The sequence below is a fragment of the Palaemon carinicauda genome, chromosome 8, assembly GCF_036898095.1.
Source record: "Palaemon carinicauda isolate YSFRI2023 chromosome 8, ASM3689809v2, whole genome shotgun sequence".
NCBI lineage: Eukaryota > Metazoa > Arthropoda > Malacostraca > Decapoda > Palaemonidae > Palaemon > Palaemon carinicauda.
The window spans coordinates 128,992,682-129,006,153 of NC_090732.1; the positions used below are offsets into that span (position 1 = coordinate 128,992,682).

Here is a 13,472-nt window from a genome sequence, read left to right on the forward strand (position 1 = left end):
TGGGACAACATAAACATTTACGCCTTTCCCCCGTTCTGTCTGATGAGGAGGGTACTTAACAAAGCCAGAGAACATCGGTCAACCTCTCAATGACCCTCATAGCTCCACTATGGCATCACGCAGAATGGTTTCCAGACCTCCAACTCCTGTCGGAGTATCCAAGAGAACTCCCTCCACGACACGATCTACTTAAACAGCCTCATGCCAACATATTCCACAAAGCCATAGCTTCGTTACGACCACGCTTGGAAACTATCCAGCATCTCCTCTGAGGATTTTTGCAAAAAGTTGCAATCAGGATGTCTTGACACCTGCAGAAGTCATCAGCAGCAGTCTACCAGGAAAAGTGGAAGGTCTTCTGTCATTGGTGTTGTGGAAGGGGTATATCTCTTCCACTATTCCAGCAATAGTGGAGTTCCTCGTGTATTTTCAGGAAGAAATGCGCCTGTCAGTCTCTGCGATAAAAGTATACCGCTCAGCCTTAAGCCTTGCCTTTAGTCTGAACGGAATGGATATTTCTTCATAGCTAGAACTTTCCTTACTCATACAGAGTTATGAACTTGCCTATCCTCAGTCTGAAGTGAGACCTCCCCCGTAGAACGTGGTTAGAGTTCTCAGGTTTCTTAAGAGACCTTCCTATTAACCATTACGCCAGGAAACAGATCGCCATCTAACTTGGAAGACAATATTCCTGCTAGCTTTGGCTTCGGCCAAGCGAGTCTGTGAACTTCATGGTCTCTCATGTGACATTGCCCATTCAAATGGATGGGGAGAGGTAACGTTCAGCTTCGTCCCTGAGTTTATTGGTAATCAGAACCCGGGAGTAGCGGATCCTCGATTCAACTCCTTCTGGATTTCGAGTCTTCGTTCTGTAACAGATGACCTTGATCATCTCTTACTCTGCCCAGTGAGGAGATTGAGGCTGTACCTTAAGAGAACAGCTGCAGCCCTTCCTCGTGTGCCTGCACTCTGTCAGCACTGGAAGGACCGAGAGGAGGGTCACCAAGAACACAATCTCAACATGGATTCGGAAGGTCATAGATCATGCACTGAATCCAGACCCTCCTTCACGTTGCCCCAGAGCTCATGATGTCGGGCGTAGCTACGTCCCTTGCAGTGATGCAGGTTCTTCAGGCTGGGGTGTTGAAGCGTCAGACCACGTTCACATCCCACTACCTGCAAGACGTGACCCACAGGAGACTCGATACGTTTTCTATCAGGCCTTTGGTGGCTGTACAACAGCTGGTATAATACCTGAAGCTTCTTATTGGACAAGTAGCAGAAGGTTGAGGGCACTGTTACCTGGTTTTAGTCTGCGTGAATGAAAAGGTTTGACTGGCTCTATTTTTCTTTTCTTTATCTTCCCCTCTCTTGGGGGAAAGCAGTATCCTGGGTTCTCTGCATAAGCTGACCTCAAACCACAGCAGGTAAACCATGCTCCCTTGTGCACCTAGCATTAAACTAATACTGTTGCTTCCCCATACCTTGGCGAGGTGGTATTGGGAAAGTCTTGGTTATAACAGTTTTTCCTACTAAAGACTCAGAATAAATTTACCTGGACGGTCACACTTCTATATATCTCGACACACAGCTAGCATAGGCAGCAGACCTTTCGTAGTAAGGTTTTAGCAAGGTGCAGGGACCCCTTATTTTTTAGTACTAACATACATGGATAAGGAGCCCCTGGGTTAAAGCCAGATTGGCAGGGACTTCCACCCTTCCTAATGGGTTAGTCACCCCTAAATAAATAGTGTAGGTTTGTATTCCAGTTACGGAACAAATGACAAATTAGTAGATAATTTTTATTTTTCCTAATGATACAAACCTTAGCTGTTTATACGAAGTTTCCCGCCAGCCCTATCCCCCTTGAAGTCCTACCTCCAAGCAAAGTGAGCTAAATCACCAGTGTGGGAGTGGTAGCAAGCTACTCCCCCTACCCCCGCTAACTAGCGGTGTGGGTAGTTAACCCTCGCCAAAGTTTAATGACTTGTCATTTCAGCTATGCATTGAGTAATACCCCTAAATTTATAGCTACGGTTTGTATCGTTTGGAAAAATACAAATTATCTATGAATTTCAGTTTTGGCTCTTAAGATTAATAAAGTAAATTACAGTAATACAGTAAATCAAAATGCAGAAATTCAGTTTGGTAGTGATAATACAATGTATACAATTTGTCGGGAAGAAGAAAAATGCGCAGTGCCCTGTAGGTTACAAAAATTGTGCATATACATGAAAAACTAACTCAGGAAGTGTGGGGAGAGTAACCTACCTTATCCATATTTTGTTCAAGGCATCCTATTGGCTGGTAGAGGAGACCTGACCAATCAGAGCCTGCTGATCAGTATCCTGGTCAATGATTGGCTGTTGGATCACAGGATCACTCTAGCAAACTGCAGCTTTTATTATTAGATTTTTAGTTTTACATCGCTTTTAATCTTTATTGGTTTGTAGGTGATTTTTGCCATTTTTAGTTAAAATTTAATTGCTTCCACTGTCAACAATGCCAACGAGAACATTCTGTACCTTTTAAGGCTGCTGGCAGTGAATTGGTGTCAAGAAGTTGCTGACTATATCATAGATGATTAATTCCTTGACATGCCTAAGGAAGGGAGAAGCTATGCAGATGGAGGCCGCTATTACGTTAACAAATTTACTGTTCGGTGCATCAAGGACAAAAAGAGCATAAGAAAAATGCCATAAACAAATATCACGTTCAACAAGACAGCAAAAATGGGTAGTAACTTCCCACAATAAGCCAACTTAAGGATGGAATCGGTATTAGCCCTTTGAATAAGTGATTGTTCCAACACGGAGACTTACCTCGAACTACTTTCTTGTGAGTTACCTGGAATCTCCTCTCATCCGACCAGAGTTTTGTGTAGTTTACCCTACTTCCGTTTTCTGTGAGGTCTAACCTCAGGTGGTAGGGAACGTGCCCTGAGGCTAGGCCCGTGTCAGGCAGCCTGCTAGCTTGGGTCTCAGTCCTCAGTAAGTTCTCTGGTCGCGTCGCGATATCATCTCGACGCTCTCCTTATCTCAGTGCGACTCTTTATATCCCCGACTCCTTTGTGTCCCACGTGACTCCCATGTGGTATTCCTGTGCTTTCCCTTTGTGTTCCCACGTTCTCACGTTCTCACGTGTTAACCTTGTCTTTTTTATCCTTTTTTGCTGCATTCCTTGTGCTCTTTGTGCAGGGACAGAGAGTGTTCCCCGTCTGACACGTGTCCGGAGTGCGATTCGTGGAGTGAGGTGCAGTGGGTACGCTTCGGTACCAAGAAGAGGAAGTCTTCCAAGAGGTCGCCCAAGAAGGCTAGCACCTCTTCGCCAGGAGGAACGTCGGTTAGTTTCCCTACCACATTCCCTTACCCAGAGTAGGGGGCGAGGTAAGTCTGTTGCGGGGAAGAAGCCAAGAGGCTCTAACCCAGGAGTCTGTTCTTCATGATAGTGGGGTAGCAGCTTCTTTCCAGGCAAGTGGTGGACCTGAAGGTGAGGTTAGTGAGGGTCCTAGAGACAGTGCCCTGGTGCTCGCCGGTCACGTCTCGTCTGATGATCACATGTGGAGTAAAAATGTCCCTGTCTCTTAACCCGCATCATGGGCATGTTTTTCAGGTACCTCAGCAGCTGAAGGCGCCCCAGAGAAGGAAGACTCACAGTTGGCGGGTCTAGGAGAAGGCGTTCTCATTCCAGGTCCTGTTCCAGGTCGCGACATGGAAGGAGGCCATCAAGGTCCCCGAGGAAGAAACTCGGGAGGAGCAGCTCACCTAAGGACCAATGGGTCCTCGTTCCCCGCAGTAAGCTCGCGGACTGCACTACTCTCCCGGGCACCGCAGGTTGGCGTAACAGAGACGTTCTTCCTAGAAGGGCCTCTGCCAGCCACAGTTTGACCCGCAGGACCCAAGGTCCTCATCGGACAGGCGTAAGACCGCGAAACAGACGACTCAACCCGACCAGTGGAGGGAGTCGCCTTTTCGGACGGGCAACCTCGTCGAGTCAGCTCATGCGAGCGATCGACAGGGACGGCTTCCTCCGTCGGGCAAGCCCACGGAAGCCTCGTCCCCCTCAAAGAAAGACAAAACGGAGGATGGAAGCTCTCGCCTCCACGGCAGTGCCCATCCTCAGACCACATCCTAGTGCGGAGGCGCCCGTCGATACAGCTCATCAGCCCCGGACGGAGGACGCGGATGGCGACACGGAGGGCGTGCTAACGGAGGACTCCGCTTATAGGACGGAGGCCCTCGCCGCCACGGCAATGCCCGTCCTAACGGAGGACTCCGCCTATAGGACTGAGGCCCTCGCCGCCACGGCAATGCCCGTCCTTCGTCCAGAACCTTACATGGAGGCATCCGTCGGTGGAATTCCGCCTAGAGAAGCAGGCCACCAGACGGAGGACGACGTCGACAACGTGGTTGGCGCGGCAGCGGAGGACTAGATGTACAGGAGGGGGATAGGGCTCATCAGACAGCACCACAGGATGGACGAACCGAAGCCGCGACGGTTGAATTCCCCCGTACAGCAGAGGACCTCACTGGCTGGCTCCCTAAAGCTCCTTCGCCATCCTCACAGTACGTCTCCCCGAGCAGACCAGAGCATAGACGGAAGTCTTCGCACCAGGTCTTGGTCAACAGGCATAAGTCCGTGAAGGTTCCGACTTCTCCTGCCCAGCAGAGAGTGTCGACCCTTCGGACTTGCAGCCTTGTCCCGGCCTCCGGTTCTTCGATAGACCGCCCTGAACGAAGGAACCAACCAGACAACATGGGGAAGCCCGCAGCTTCATAGATCCCCGCAGGAGCTTCATCTTCCAGCGGAGGCAGTCGCTGGTTCAACCCGGCAACATGGCATCCATAACCGGTACCACGACAGCTCCATTCAGGCTTCGTGGTCAACCGCTGGTATACCAGGGTTCTCACACCCCACGGATTCCCCGGGAGGGGGTAGACCCATGACGGATACCTCCATCCTGGTGGCTCCACCCGTGATGGAGCCAGCTGCTCCATCGTCCCGGCCAGCCCCATCCAAGCATTGGAGGTGGCCGCTGACACACCCATGACGGCTACCTCCATCCCGGCGGCTCCATCCGTGATGGATCCAGCATGCCACCGTCCCGGCCATCCCCTTTCAAGCATCGGAGGCGGCTACTGACATGGCAGGGTACTTAAACCCCACAGTTTTCCCCGGGAGGGGTTAGACCCATGACGGCTACCCCCGTTCCTGACGGCTCCATCCGTGACTAAGGCAAAGTGGTTTTCCCCTTAGCGGGTCAAACAAGGCTATTGCCTCCCCAGGGCCTGCCTCAGTGGCCGCTAGAAACCCCCCCCCCCCCACAACTTAGCCCTTTTCGGCTCCGACCGGCCGTCAGAGGTAGAAGTTGTCACACGTAATCTTTCCCTTGCCTTGCCCCCCGTAGAGGACCTTCGACTCCACAGTTAGCCTTAGACCCTCCTACTCGGCCTCCAGGAAGGAGCGTACAAGTCGTTCCTCCAGAAGGAGATAGGGAGAGAGGCCCCCTACTCCTGCCCAAGCCTCAGGTGGGGGGATGCCTCAGACATTTTTGACAAGCATGGAAAACCACGGAGCAGACCTGTGGACAGTAACAGTGTTAAAGGAAGGGTACAGGCTACAGTTTCTGGCAGAACCAGGGAAAAGAAACGTCCTGGCTGGCGGACTCAGCAGGATGGGTCAAGTGGTGGGAACCGAGTGGGCCCTGCATCCAGAGGTAGCCAAGCTCATCATCCAGAAATGGGGTTTGCCAGGTATGGATCTCTTCGCAACAAGACTGAATGCACAACTCCCCGTATTTTGTTCTCCTGTCCCAGAACCAAAAGCAGCGTTGGAGGACTCCTTCCAACACCGGTGAGACAGACTAAACGTATACCCCCCCCCCTTCGCGCTGCTCAGGCAGGTGCTCAACAGGGTAAGGATGGCTCACAGCCTAAGGATGGCTTTGGTAGCGCCCTGGTGGCCAGAGAGAGAGTGGTTCGCGGATCTACAAGAACTAGCGTGCCTTCCCCCGTGGTCTCTGCTAGACAGGCTGGATCTTCTGAGGCAGCCCCGCTTCCGAAAGTTCCACGACAATCCTAGATCCCTTCGCCTTCACGAGTGGAGGTTATCGAGTTTCTCCTGAGGAACGAGGGGTATTCAGCGGGAACGTCTGAAAGAATGTCGTGTTATCTGAGGCTTTCATCGGCAGCGGTCTACCAGGCTAAGTGGACCGCATTTACGAAATGGTGCTCCTCCAGGAACATCAAGCCTCTAAGGGCCTCTATCCCTGACGTTACAGACTTCCTGGTACACCTCAGAGACGTAGTTGGTATGTCGATCCCGGCCATTAAGGGAGTCCGTGTAGCCTTAGGCCAAGTTTCCTCCTGAAGGGCATCGAGCTGGATTTCCTAAGACATATCTCTATGCTCGTCAAGAGCTTAGAAAACAAGCATGCCCCCCTCCAGCCGCCAGGGTGCCGCAGTGGGATGTGGCAAGGGGCCTGAAGATGCTAAGTGCACCCCAGTTCGAGCCCTTGAAGGACATATTGGACAGGGACCTCACCCTCAAGACTGTCTTTTTGTTGGCATTGGCTTCAGCTAAGAGAGTGGGTGAAATTCACGGGCCGTCTTGCGAAGGCTCACTCGTGAAGGGTTGGCGTGAGATTTCCTTCAAGTTCTTCCCATCTTTCGTGGCTAAGACCCAGGATCCAGCTGTTTGGGGGGCTTCGCAATACCAGCAATTCCTCGTTCAGGAAATCCGGAGGGTTTGAAGTTGTTTCCTGTCAGAGCCGTAAGGAAATTCCTAAAAAAGGACGGCTAGTCTCCGCCCTGGTATCAAGAACCCTTGCTCTTCCTTCCCCCTTGTTTCCCTCGGAGATACGGCGTCAATGACCTCGGATGTCAGGGTGCCTGAAAACTTTAAATCAATCAATCAATCCCTCGGAGATAGACTCGGGTAGAGCCTGCACAAGACATCAGTTCGCAACATCGTCAAAGGACAAGTCATAGAGGAATATTTTCAAGGGTGATTTACTTAGACACTAACATGAGCTCTTTGTGTAGTTTTTCCCCTACGTTTTGTTTTCCGACCACCTCTGAACCTAGCCTCCTATCTAGGTTCCATTACATCCCGCTTAGCTGGGTCTTGGGGTCAAGAAGGACACTCCCACCTCCTAAAGTGTAAGTCTCCTAAGAAAGTAGTTAGAGGTAAGTCTCCGTGTTGGAACAAATCACAAATTTTAAGTAAATTTGTATTTTTCCTAACATACTTACCGAGGACTACTTTCGGGTAATGGCCCGCCCTTCCTTTCCCGAGTGCCTTACTGACCCTTTAAGTAGCTAAGCCACCAAGAACTTACAGAGGACCAAGACCCAAGCTAGCAGGCTGCCTGACACGGGCCTAGCCTCGGTACGTTTCCTACCACCTGAGGTTAGACCTCACAGAAAACGGAAGTAGGGTAAACTACACAAAACTCTGGTCGGATGAGAGGAGATTCCAGGTAACTCCTAAGAAAGTAGTTCTCGGTAAGTATGTTAGGAAAAATACAAATTACTTAAAATTTGTGATCTTAAGAACAAAATTGTACTGGATACAAATGCCATATGTGAGAAGGGCAGGCAGTGCTACAGTAAAATTATTCATGGCAGGACCATCTATGATATCTTCCACCAAACTAACCGAATTTAATGCCATAAAGGGCTGGTTTGATAAATTTCAAAATCTGTTCAACATTAAGAGTGTATCCCTGCATGGAGAAGCGGTTTTCTGACAAATCGCTCCAAGATAATACTTTGAAACATTCCTTATCATACAGGAAGAGGGTTATGCGCCTGAACAAGTTTTCAATGTGATGGAAAAATATATACCGTAGATTTCTGAATAGACCAGGTTTTTCAGCTGTTGGAGTAGGGATGGGCCGGAACTTAACTACCCCTAATAGCCCAGTGATTACTGCACTTTCCTTTGCAGATTCTACAGTAGTGTTTATCTCTAATATTATAAGAAGGAAAGTTTTCAGGCCATTATGATTTTAATCTTATTTTGGAGAATCCTACTGGTTTAGATAAAGCAGTTTCAGATAGGACTTTCAAGGCTGTAATAGCGCTGGTGTTTTGTGATTAAGAGGCTAGTACAGGCATGTTCTTTATGGTTGGGATGGTGCCTGATGCGTTGAACATTCCTGGGTCTTGCATTAGATGTAAATAGAATTGATACTAGGTTTTCTTAAGTGGCTATCAGATAAGTGACACTCATGAGGTCTCTTCGTAGGGATACATACAGTGTGTTCCTCTCTAAGCCAGTATTCATCAATGGCTCTAGAATTCTTCAAAGAAATTCCTCTTATAATAGTGGTAGGACAGCAGGATTCTGCTCTGGTAGATGGTTCGGATGAAATATCATCGGACTTCTAGAATTTATCGTAGAATACTATAACAGTCCTTCCCTGTAAATCTCTGTAGACCTAGCTTACCACGTTTGGGAGAACCTTTGACCTGAACTACAAGTGCTGGCTGTAGTCAAAGTAGGTTACTGTATTACTCAGGCCTCCAATCCTCCCTTGTCCAATGAATTGGTACCATGTCTGATTTATATATCAAATACAGTACAGCTAAGCACAGATTTTGAAGATAGAAATTTTAAAACTCTTGGAAAAAAGATATAGAAGTGGTCTTTAGCTAATTTCATGGTTTTTATAACCGGTTATTCCTAGTTCCTAAAGAGTCAATTGCTAGGAGATCAGTTGCTGGTGTCTCAAACTTCAAGTTTACAGTTCTCACAAAAAAGGTTTTCTATGGAAACTGTTGACAGTCCTAGATTCAACAAAGAAAGGAAGTAGGGTTTTAGAACTTTTTAGACTTCACAGATGCCTATTTTTTTAATACAAAGAAGAATATTTTATATTTGGCATTGATAATAGCAACAGTTCTGTTCCAGATTTTTCAGTTGGAAAAGAAGATTGTCATTATTTCTTAAGTTTTTTCTATTGCTAAATTCAAAAGGATCAAGTCTTGTCAGCTTGGATGTGGATGATATTTGTAGGGACCATGACTTTGGAGAAATTCATTCTGATGTCTCAAGATGAGGATTTTCCAATTTCACTTGTCAAAGTGGTACAGAATAAAGTACTGTATTCAATCTGGACACAATCTGTATTCTAGTGATGAATAACGTTCAACTGCAGAGTTTGTGGGATGATCACAGTCTTTTATCCCTGGGAGTTAACTTGAAAAGGATTATCCCAGACCTCTATTCACAGATCCTTCACAGGAAGGATAGGGAGCAACTCTAAATTTTGTACATCTGTCTCTTTTAATGTAGACTTGGAAGAACATAAAATAAAATTTCATCTCTGGAAACTGTATTACCTTGGAAAATAGCTTTGTCATGTAAAAACAGACTAGTATTATTTTGACAACTACAAACATTAGAGGAAGCCTAATGTTCTTAAATTTTTTGTTGATTTAGAATGGTAAATCATCCTCTGATATAAAATGCAATGTCTTTTTGTTAAAAGTTTGGTCATGGAGGCCCTCAGTTTGATCCAAGCCTAATGAAAGATTTGAAGATAGCCTTCGTGATATTAGAAGTGCAGCTTCATCTCTTAATTTTGGGTTTTGTGTTATGATGGATGTTGTTGTGGTCTGTATTGAGTTTTATTCATGTGATTTTATATTAAAATTCTTAGTTCAAGGTACACAATATTGGGATTAGGTGATAATGTAATTTTTGGGCTCAAGCCATGTCGTCCTAATGGAAGGTTCCTTCAGTAGCTTCCTTTGGGTATATATGACTACAGTAGATATTCCCAGAGAATTAAACTAAAGGTTTCACAGAATTCTAACTTCTGGTGCTAGTACCCCAAAGGTTTCCCTCTAGGATATCTTATATCAACAGGGGACGCATGCATTACCACGCCACATGTCTATTTGCACCCCACATAGCATTTACGCTTCGAGGGGGAAAGGTGGCGAGGTAACTGAGGAGCCGTTCCAAAGTTAACCTTCCTTCGTTACTGTTACGGTACTCGCAACGTAATCAAACCGTCCACCATACTGTGTGACGTCACGTCCGTCCTCATTCCTTTTCCTGTAGCTTCCAACATTGGTTTGTTTTTCCCAGTGATCGCTGTTTATCTTGTGCATCCTTCGCCATGTCTCAACCTTCTGCCTCGCCTTCTTCTGGAAAGTTGAGTACCAGGTTCTTGTATTGTTTAAATAAGCTCTGGCCGTAAAGTAAGTTTTTTTACGCTAAAATCTTGTGTTTTGTGGCGGAGCTGTGCCTTGCCCGGAGGCGCCATTTTACGACACCGCTGTTCACCTCGCATGCTTTATTTAGTTAGCCAGAACAGCCTTCCCGGCCTTATAACTAATTAAATATCATTAGTTATTTAGTCTTCATTGCTAGGAATTAGTTGTATCATGCCAATAGTATTTTTCGGCGCTGTTAGTTAGCCGACCCCATACTAGACTTTTAGCCTAGCCTAGGCTGCAGCCTAGTGTTCAAGTTTACTTCTGCATGATATAATAAGTGTTCCTAGTGTTAATGGTAATGAAGATATAGGCATTTTTAAACATATACAAGATTCAGTGTTGCACATATCTTTCGCCTTCTAGGGACCATACAAGGGACCGTGCCTGGTCCATCCATGTCACATCCCCTAACCCAACGTTGGGGCCCTTGTATACTTCCCTATCTCCCCTGTTACCTTCGGGTAACCTCCCTCTGGGTAGCTTTGCTATATCTTAGCCACCTTACTCGGAATAATTTTCGGGTAGGTTAGGCTAGATTGTTCTTCCCTCTTCCCTACCATAGTACTGTATATGGGGGGATCTCGGACAGAACCCCAGAGTACCTATTGTTCATCCCAGTCCACCCTTAGGGAACGCATTTCCCTTTAGGTATCGACTGAGACTGAAGGTAGAGGGGCCCTGCCCTTCCCCATAGACTGCTCTTGGTTGGGACACCTCCCTTCCTCCTGTGGCCTAGCGATATGTCTTCCCAGCCCTCCCTAATCTAGGAGAAGCTCTCATGGTTTAGCTTTGGGGATTCTGTTTTATTATAGTTTAGGACAGTACACCAGTGCTGTGCCTACTCTGAGCTAGCCTACCCTAGGGTTGGAGAGCGTTTCTCTCCTACCTGGGTAGTATAGCATCTAACAGATTCCCCCACTCCTTGGTCGCTTTAGGGTTGCGACCCCTTCTGCTCCCTCAGACCCCTACCCCCCTCTATCCCTTTGTGTTAGCTTGCCTTCACACCCCTGTCCGCTGTCCTACAATTCCTCCCTTGGAGAGAGTTTTAGGTTAAGCTGTGCTCTCCTGCTTGGCCAGCCACTCTGCTACAATTCCCCCTCATAGTCATACTATAGGATAGTGTCGGCGGCCGGCCTGCCAGCGGAAGATCACCTCTCTTTGAGTGTCCTGTGATCCTCCCTTGGATTACCATACGCATCCAGCCGTCTGCCGGCCCCCTGCCGCCGGATGATAAGCATGTCCCCTCCTATCATGAGAGCACTCCTTCCAGAGTGAAGCCGGTCGGGTATCGGACGTTACCCTTCCCCACTCCCTCCTTATCTTTCTCTCTTCTATCATGGTGCCGGTCCAATGCCGCCTCCGCCTGCCGGCGAGCGCCGGCACCCCATGTGACCTTCCTACTTCATAGGATGTTCCTATCTGAGGATTACCTAAGGCGACAGCCTGCCGGCTGCCGGGGGCCGCCGCCCCTTGCCGCTGCTGCCGCCGACATCTCAGACACCCCTCCATCTTATGTACCCAGCTAGGTTCAACAACGCCGGCTGCCGACAACACCGAGAGGACCCTCATGGGTGAGGATCTGGAGGATGAAGAGGATCAGGTGGTTCCCTGATTCGGAGGACAAGGTCGCCCAAACACCTCCAGTAAGCCCCGTTGTGGTCGAGGAGCCAGTCCCCTCTACCTCCACTGCCTCGCTGCCCGTGCTACCAGCCACTGGAGATGCCATCCAGGTGCTGGTGGCACTGATGGACGAAAGGCTCCGAAAGAATCAAGAGGAGCTCAAACGTCATTTTATGGGATTGAAGCAACCGAAAAAGATTTCGGTTAAGGATCTTCCCCCCTGCTCGGAGTCTAACCCCTGAGCTACGCCGAGCATATGCCAATTACAACTGGCAAAATCTTTATCAATGATCGGCTTGGGTCCATCCTCTTGGAAGAGGTGGATTTCTTCCCCAGCTATGAGGCTTACCCGGACTGTTACGTCCGGCTCAGGTCCGAACCGGCCTCCAAGGAAGAGACCGAACCCAAAGAAGTGATCGTGTTCGATCACTCGAAAGCCCAAGCCATGCTGGCAGAGTGTCTCAAGAGTCGTTGTTTTACCAACTCTAAAATGCCAGCATTGAGCAAGAAGCAGCCGTCCTTTCTTGCTCCCCCTACTGTGACCTTTCCCTTTGTTGAAAAGGCCTTCCATGCGGTCATGAAGGCGGTGGAGAATGGAAAGCCCTGCCCTACCTTGGAGGAGTGTAGGCCTCTCTCCCTCGCCCTTCCCCCCGACGACAGATTCTAGAAAGATATCCAGCTCACTTTTACGGTCGGGAAACTGGAACCTGATGCGGCTGGCCGTCAGTTCAATGAGGATCTTCCAAAGCTGAATGACCACCTTTTTTGTCGGGAGCAGGAGACCAAGGAGAGACTAGCCGCCTCTCTGTCTCACCAAATTCAGCTGGAGGTCATGGCCGGGGACGTTAGGGTCCCAGATTTGTATATGGTTCTCGCAAAGACCCACCTAGTGACCGTGATGAAGGACTTGTACAGCTTCATCAAGGCCCGGAGAGCCTGCAGAGAATTAGTGTTTGCCAACGCGGCAGTGAAACACGAACTCCGGAAGCTAATCTCCTCCAACATCTGGGGGAAGCATCTCTTCCCAACAGCTCTGGTGAAAGAGATTGTGGACAAAGCTGCCTCTGAGAATCGGAACCTTCTCAACAATGGGGCATGTCCCGCAAGAGGAAATCCTCTCAGGAAGAAGGCCCTCAACCTAAGAGGAAATCCTCCAAACCACGTCCCCAGCAGCGTCAATCTAAACGCCAGTTTCCGGCTCCCGCCACTCCCCAAGTGGTTGCATAACCACAACAGACCTTTCAGTTGGTCTCCCAGCCGGTGGTGTCCCAATCACCGGTCTTCACCCTTGCCTATGAACGACCATCCACTACCTTTCGTCCCAGAGGTAGAGGCTCCGGCAGAGATTCCTCTCGCCGCCCCTCCAGGGGCAGAGGAGGAAGGGGAGCTAGCGGCCGAAGTGGCAAACCCTCGGGAAACCAGAAGCAATGAAGTGCTTCCGGTGGGAGGAAGACTCCCCCACTTTCAGGATTGTTGGACCTTCGATCCTTGAGCACACAGCATCATCAAGAATGGACTAGGTTGGAGCTGGATGCAACCACTGCCAACTTTCAACCAATTCTTCCAGCCTTCAACCCCCATCTTGGAAGAAAATGTCCTAGAACTCTTGAACAAGAAGGT

The 13,472-nt window shown here is 48.7% G+C and overlaps 1 protein-coding gene across 2 annotated transcripts in view; it reads left to right on the plus strand.

Moving 5' to 3' along the window:
- The window catches only part of Ak3 (Adenylate kinase 3), a 79,358-nt gene that overhangs the window by 37,699 nt on the left and 28,187 nt on the right, over positions 1-13,472 (plus strand). The window lies entirely within an intron of this gene.